The following is an 8,461-nucleotide window of genomic DNA, read 5'->3' as shown; positions in this document are numbered from 1 at the left end:
GTGATCATACAGGTGTTTGTTGGCGGGAAGAAGGGAGCAACCTGCTTTTTACGGACTAGAAAATGGGGACGTCGTCATGGGACCCAGAGGTGACCATATTGGTGCCTTGCAGGCTGTACTCTCAACTGTCAGAGTCGTCTGGAGTCTAAAGTTCGAGTCCTCAGCCAACCAATCATAGCGTTGAGCCTCACACTTAGAGGCCCGGTGTCTCCACTCTGTTCTTATTACACTGAAGACTATGGTAAGCAGTGCTTAAAGCTCCGGTAGATTAGGACAAGTTAGAGTTTGTAGTTCAGATTCACGATAGGTTTCACTATCTCATATTCATTAGTACACCCTCAGATCTGTGTGGTTCTTAGGTTTTTGTTCCAGACAAACGGTCACTTTTTTCATCTTAGCGTTTTAAAACATTCTGGGACTTCCTTACAAATGTAATACAAGTATATTCCGCAATACATTGAGGTGACAAAAGTCATGGTATACCTCCTAATATCGTGTTGGACCTCCTTTTGCCTGGCGCAGTGCAATAACTGGACATGGAATGGTCTAAACAGGTCATTGGAAATCCCCAGCAGAAAAATTGAGCTTTACTGCCTCTATAGCCGTCCATAACTGGGCAAGTGTTGCCACTGCAGGATTTTGTGCATGAACTGACCTCTTGATTATGTCCCATAAATGTTCGGTGGGTGGCCAAATCATTCGCTCAAACTGTCCATAATGTTCTCCAAACCAATCTCGAACAATTGTGGCCTAGTGACATGGCGCATTGTCATCCACAAAAATTCCATCGTTGTTTGGGAACATCAAGTCCATGAACAGCTGCAAATGGTCTCCAAGTAGCCGAACATACCCATTTCCAGTCAACGATCGGTTCAAGTAGACCAGAAGACCTAGTCCATACCATACCATGTAAACACAGCGCACACCATTATGGAGCCACGACCAGCTTGCACAGTGCCTTGTTGACCACGTGGGTTCATGGCTTCGTGAGGTCTATGCCTCACTCGTGTCCTACCACCAGCTCTTACTAATTGAATTGGGACTGATCTAACCAGGCCACGGTTTTGCAGTTCTCTAAGGTCCAATCTGCCACAGTGGATATACCGGTTCGCATCAGATCACCGAAGTTAAGCGCTGTCGGGTGTGGCCGGCACTTTGATGGATGACCATCCGGGCCGCCACCCTGTGCTGTTGCCATTTTTCGTGGTGCACTCAGCCTCGTGAGGCCAATTGAAGAGATAATCGACTGAATAGTAGTGGCTCCGGACAAAGAAAACTATCGTAACAACTGGGAGAGTAGTGTGCTGACCACACGCCCCTCCTATCTGCATCCTCATTGAGGATGATACGGCGGTCGGATGGTCCCGATGGGCCACTTGTGGCCTGAAGACGGAGTGCATAAGGTCCAACCGATATGGTGACGATCCCAGAAAAGGTGTTGCAGATGATGTCGTGCTGTTAGCAAACTCACGTTGATCGTCTGCTGCCATAGTCCACCAACGCCAAATTTCGCTGCACTGTCCTAACGGATAAATTCGTCCGCCATACGTCCCACATTGATTTCTGTGGTTGTTTCACACAGGGTTGCTTGTCTGTTAGCATTGACAACTCTACGCAAACGCCACTGCTCTCGGTCGTTAAGTGAAGGCCGTCGGCAACTGTGTTGTCGGTAGTGAGAGGTAATGCTAAAATTTGGTATTCTCGGCACATTCTTGACACTGTGGAACTTGGAGTATTGAATTCTCTACCGATTTCCGAAACAGAATGTCCCATGCTTCTAGCTCCAAGTACCATTCCGCATTCGAAATATGTAAACCCCCCGGCCATAATCACTTGAGACACCTTTTCACACTAATCACCTGAATACAATGCACTGCTCTTTTATACCTTGGTACGCGATACTACCTCCAACTGTATATTCGGATATCGTTATCCCATGACTTTAGTCACTTCAGAGTAGTCTACTCGTACGTTATTGACATCTCCGTCTGATTAGAAAACGAAGGATGAAATAAATATTTGCCTGTTTATTTCCGAATATGTGGCGATTTCCGAATGTGGGGTTAGGCAGGAACCTAAGAGGACAGCTTAAATTGCTGCGAGTGAAACGAGCAACAATAAAATCCATGTTCTTCCTTATCGCAAACATTTGGCTGTTTATTTACTAGGTTACACAAAGGTCAAGAAGGGACCGATACTTCTCATGTTACTATCAATGGCACTTCTGCAGATACAATTCTGCCATTAAAGACATATAATTTGCAGTAGACTTCCTTCTTTAACGTTATCTGTACCCGCTGTGTGACAACTGACACAGCTCATACGGCGGTACACCGCAGAGCTTGGCAGCTCTCTGGAAGAGACTGCAGCACTGATTTCAACACAGCAGATCATCGAACGATCACAGCAACAAAAATTGTTTGTCACCTAACTTTGTATCACGTTTTGGATAATAAATTGATGTTCGTAACAATAACAACTATTCTTCAGTAATTATAAATACCACTACGTGGGAAAAAAGTATGTATGAGCCAGAAAGTAACATTTCGTAAAAGTATAAGTGCTACAATAGAATGTCTGTCGCCTAAGGTGTTCATTAACAAACGGGAAGGAGGACACGCGGGAGAGCGTATGATGGGTAATATATTATTGAAGCGCCAAAGGGGTATGGAGTGAGAGTGGAATACCGAACGATTTGTCATAATGTGGTGAAAGAGCAGGCTGTATGGCAAAAAGATAACTTAAAGTTTCGTAATTGGTTACATCCTACCACATCTGCGTAATTAAAAATAAATCTTACCTATGTAAATATGTGGATGAAAGCTTGAACCGGAGGAAGCATATTACTTAGCTTCCCAAACAATTAAGTTCAGCTACTTTTGCTCTTGGTATAATTGCTGGTCTTGCCAAATGAAGAGTCAAGCTCCAGATACGTTTTGCAGATTTCTACTCAGTAATGTCGTATGGTATAATTTTCTGGGGTAACTCAGCACTGAAAAAGAAAGTATTGATTGCACATAAGCGAACAGTAAGAATAATATATGGAGCTCACCTGTAGTCGTCATTAACGAGATACCTTTTCAAGCAGTTGGACATTTTACCTGCACAATAATTCATACATTCGCTACTGAAATTCGTCGTTAATTATCCATCACACTTTCAGAAGAATAGTGATGTACACATCTACTACACCAGAGGAAGAGTAGCCTGTAAAAAAATTAAAAAATAAACTAGTTTCTAAGTGTAGTGACATGAGCAGGACTAAAAAGTAATGTCTCCATTAATGTTAACACTGCTCATGTAACACGTATACCTGTAAACTGACTTGTTCCACATCATTTCGACAAAACAATCGTTGAAATGATCTTGGAACATAAAACTAACTAACTAACATCACACATCCATCAACGCTTTCTGGAGAAGCTGTTCAGCTCCCAAAGAAATGACAAAGGATTCCACCAAACTGCCAGACACAACAGGTGAGATGACATGATGTGTTTGGCAAATGTGTAGTTTTACTTGGATGGCACACCCCAGAAATGGTACAACAACAACAACAAAGAGAAGTTCGTTAGGTGGGACAAATTCCAGACCGAACTAACAATCAGCGGCAAGTTCACTTAATGGAAGAAAAATTGAAGAACAAGGCCCAACGCCAAGGGAAAAAGACACAGTTTTATGCACAGAATTTTTTGCCCCTACGCCACATTGTGAATCCAAATATGACTGAAGCTTACAGAATCTCATACTTGATTAAAGGAATCGCAGAAGATATGTACCATGATCTTCTGGTAAAGGTTGTCACAACAACCATCACCAGGTGGTGCCAGCACGTCAAGGGAATGCGACGGAAAAGTGTCAAACTAAAGAAGTATGATTGGCTCCCAAAAATCGTCCCTACAGCAGTTGTGGAAGATCACCATTACCTCATCGCTCTCATACACCAGGCAGTAAGAAAAGAAATACAGCAGTTTTTGGCAGTCACTCTTGTTGGATCGAATAAGCGAAAGATAGAAAAAGTGAATGTCAACCCTGCTGTGTCGAGGCCTTGCACTTACCCAGCAAGCGACCAACTACACACGCGGACTATGCAGGTGACGAACCTTTCTGCAGACAACTGATATGTGAGGCTAGTCTCCGCCCTGCCACCAGGAGGCAACCCCAGCGTCACCAGAGGTCAATGGGCACACATACCTTTTCTCTTCTGTGGGCCACTTGGCCAAAAATAGTACCAGTAGTATCTGGCGCCTGGGCCATGATGGGCCTCTTCACTCCGAGTGAGCTTTCGCGCCAGGTGCTGATTGCAAAAGCATTACAACAATCATAATTTGACTCTGGAGCCAATGCAGAGACGACGTCGCCTTCTACCTTAACCTTCCTATACAGCAGCGGCCAGCGTGGCCTCTACACAGAAGAGACGTCCCCACCGACACCATGACCAGCAATTGGGCTTTGTAACATTTGTATTGTTCTTGTTATCAGCTGCGCTGAACTAAAACTTTTTCTCGTCCTCTCAGGACTAACTTTGAAGCGTCCCTTGTGGACGCTGTGGCACACTTAGTGCAGGAATATCGGAGTGTGACCTTTTAATGTATTGTGACTTAAACGGGCCTTCTACCTCAGATACCGTTTTGTTGTTTCATATTCTAGAAGAGTTCTGTATAATTTTTGTTTGTGTTTAAACCAACTCCCATCGGAGAACTTTTTTTTACCATGATGAACAAGGGCTTCCTGAGTAAAAGAAAAAGTGTTTTAGAATGTGCTCATTCTTTTTGTAAATGTGGAAAATGTAGTAGGTATTGTGTACACAGTTTAGCGTGTGAGGTATGCATTTCCCTGTGGACAGAAATTCTTAATAGAGTATGAAACCACAAGACACGGCACAGCAGTTAAACCACTGGACTCACATTGGGAGGATTGAGGTTCAACCTCTCATTCGCTTATTCTGATTTAAGTAGTCCTAAACTGATCTAGACGAATGCCAGGATAGTTTCTTCGAAAATGAGGCTACCAATTTCCTTCCTGTCACTATCCTATCTGAGAATTGTACATTAATGATGATTTCATCACTGACACTCCATTAACCCTCCTTTTTGATTCACTTGGTACCACTTGAGTCGTAAACAACAAAGTCATTTAGATGCGATACACTGGCAGCATAAAAACATACATTACACCTGTTCAACATAACAATCATCATTCGATTCTCATAAATGTTACATTCAAAAAACAAAAATAAATGTAGATTGGGGGCATAATGTTCGCAAAAGTACTCAGTGCAAATCTATGCACAAATTTTGATGTGTTGTGAATATGAAACTCAACAAAGAATCATTGGCTACAATTGACTTAGAGGGAGAAAGTTATTAGTTTTGAAAATAACTTTGGAAACAAGGGAGACAAATTTCCATTGTGCTTATGGGGTCATATTTACTCCAGTGGTACTAAGCTGAAGCGCCAAAGAAACTGCTATAGACATGCGTATTCAAATCCAGAGATATTTAAACAGCAGTATACGGCGCAGCGGTCCTCAACGCCGGTATAAGACAATAAGTGTCTGGCGCAGTTGTTAGATCGGTTACTGCTGATACAATGGCAGGTTATCAAGATTTAAGTGAGTTTGAGCACGAGCGCACGAGCGGTGGGACACAGCTTCTCCGAGGTAGCGATGAGGTGGGGATATTTCCCGTATAACCATTTCACGAGTGTACCGTAAATATCAGGAATCTGGTAAAAAATATCAAATCTCCGACATCGCTGCGGCCAGAAAAAGATCCTGCAAGAACAGGACCAACGACGACTGAAGAGGATCGTTCAACGTGACAGAAGTGCAACCCTTCCATAAATTGCTGCAGATTTCAATGTGGGTCCATCAAACAGTGTCACCGTGCGAACCATTCAACGAAAAATCATCGATATTGGTTTTCTAAGCCAAAGGCCCACTCGTGTACCCTTGAAGACTGCACGACACAAAGCCTTATGCCGCACCTGGGCCCGTCAACACCGACATCAGACTTTTGATGACGGGAAACATGTTGCCTGGCCGGACGAGTCTCGTTTCATATTCTATCGAGCGGATGGACGTGTACGGGTACGGAGACAACCTCATGAATCCATGGACTCTGCATGTCAGCAGAGGACTGTTCAAGCTGGTGGAGGCTCTGTAATGGTGTGGGGCGTGTGCAGTTGGAATGATATGGGACCCCTGATACATCTAGATTCATGTCCACTGTGCACTTAGGCAATTCCAGCAGGACAATGCGACACCCCACACGTCCAGAATTGCTACAGTGTGTCTCCAGGAACACTCTTCTGAGTTTGAACACTTCCGCTGGCCACCAAACTCCCCAGATATGAACATTATTGAGCATCTCTGGGATGCCCTGCAGCGCGTTGTTTAGAAGAGATCTCCACCACCTCGTACTCTTATGGATTTATGGACAGCCCTGCAGGATTCATGTTATCATTTCCCTCCAGCACTACTTCAGACATTAGTCGAGTCCATGCCATGTCGTGTTGCGGCACTTCTGTGTGCTCGCTGGGGTCCTACACGACATTAAGCAGGTGTTCCAGTTTCTTTGGCTCTTCAGTGAAGGAAGGGTATAACAATAGCTGAGTCAAGCATCCCTATCAATGGGTTACAAAAATAAGTGGGGAATATTTTCATTGTTGCGGGTGTTTCTTGTATCAGCAGTTCAAGGTAATAGTCATCATTCTGTTTCCATAAATGTTACATTCACGAAACACACAAACAGTTTATATTTGGCTCGATTGACCCCAGAGGTGCAAGGTTATTTAAACTGTAACCTTATAATGAGTATTTGCTAGTTGGTTCACCGCTTTATTATTGATGAGCTAGTAAAACAACGAATTATCTTTGCGGATCCCGTGGGAGAGGGTGGGTATCATGAACCCCAAAGAAGTTTTTAGAAGAAGCACTTACATTTTTACGTACGAGGTGTCTTAAAAATAATGGGAAAAATTTGTTTTGGTAATAATTTCATTTCTTCCTCTACATCAGTATTAACCCCTTCAAAATATTCCCCATTAGATATTATTTGTTTATGCCAATAGCATTTCTGATCATTGTAACACTTCTGGAACTCAATCTTTGTGATAGCTTTTAGCTCTCTCCGAGATGCGTTTTCTTAATTTCATCTATGCTTATAAAACGACGACCAATTAAGGTTTTCTCTGCAAACAGAAAAAAGTCGAATGGGACCATGCCTGGAAAGATGGTTGCTGGCACCCCATTACGGTATCTTTCTTGGTCAAAAATTCACGTACAAGCAATGAAGTGTGATCAGTTGCATTATCGTGATGCCAAAACCACGGGACGTTAGTCACAAATTTGTGTGTTGAGGCTTTGAACATTCAAGTAGTACTCCTTATTGATCGCTCGAGCTTGTAACAAGAACACATTAAATTGTTAACATTGAAGAACAGAGTGTGCGTAGCCTTCATATTTGACCTCGTTCGTTGAGCTTTTCTCGTTCTTGGCGATCCAGACCACTTTTTTCACTGGGACCACTGAGATGTCATATCCGTACACCCATTTTTGTCGCCTGTTACGACACGTTTCAATAGTTCTTCATCTTTGTTATCATCTAGCGACTCCTGAGTTACTAACATTCGCGTCTGTTTTGGTTCGTAATTCAAGAATTTTTGAACAAAGTTTGCTGTCAGGAGTTTCATAAATAAAACATCTAACATAACCAAAACACAGCACGAGTCAGTTGATACACCTTCCAGCTCTGACCCGAACGCATGTGCAGGTCAGTTTGCAAAATTATTTTATTGGCTTGTTTTCACTTCCCTGGCTCGTGCCGACTCACTTCAAAACAAATTGAGTAGGTCGGCGAGTGTTGTCGCAAGAGAAAAGTAAGATATTTCGTTATTTTTTCACTATACTGTTTAACTGAACGACGATTTCAATATGAACCGAAGGAAAGACAGGCAACGACTGCTAGAGAGCATTGAGAGACTCGAACATGGATTTGCCGCTTGTCACGAGCGGTTGCCTAACCGCTTCGGAAACCCAGAGACGCTCTCTGACAGACGGAAATTTCCAACTTATGCTCACACTACTGGGTAGTGTAACTATCCATTAAACCTCTATACTCGCGGCATTCGCTGATTGCCGTATGAGTTCGAGTTACTGTATGTGTGCATCTGCACACGAGGGATAGGTGAGGCCGTCTAGTCCTATGTATACACTTACGGAAAAAAATCAAAAAAATCGCAACACCAATAAGGAGTTGTGCAGCATACGTGAAAGTTGGTAGGCGTGTTTCCACATCTGAAAGATGTAGAAATTTCGCGTCAGTCGCGTAAGCGTGGGGCTCGTAGCGCCACTATGAGGATGCAAATCGGGTATGCTTTAAAGGCACGTTGTAGTCGTGAGCGTTAGTTACCTTTGAGACTGAATGTGGTGAGTTGATGTTCGTCAAGAATGCCTTTA

Source organism: Schistocerca americana, chromosome X, assembly GCF_021461395.2.
Source record: "Schistocerca americana isolate TAMUIC-IGC-003095 chromosome X, iqSchAmer2.1, whole genome shotgun sequence".
In the NCBI taxonomy this organism is placed as follows: Eukaryota; Metazoa; Arthropoda; class Insecta; order Orthoptera; family Acrididae; genus Schistocerca; species Schistocerca americana.
This window is presented reverse-complemented; position numbering follows the sequence as displayed.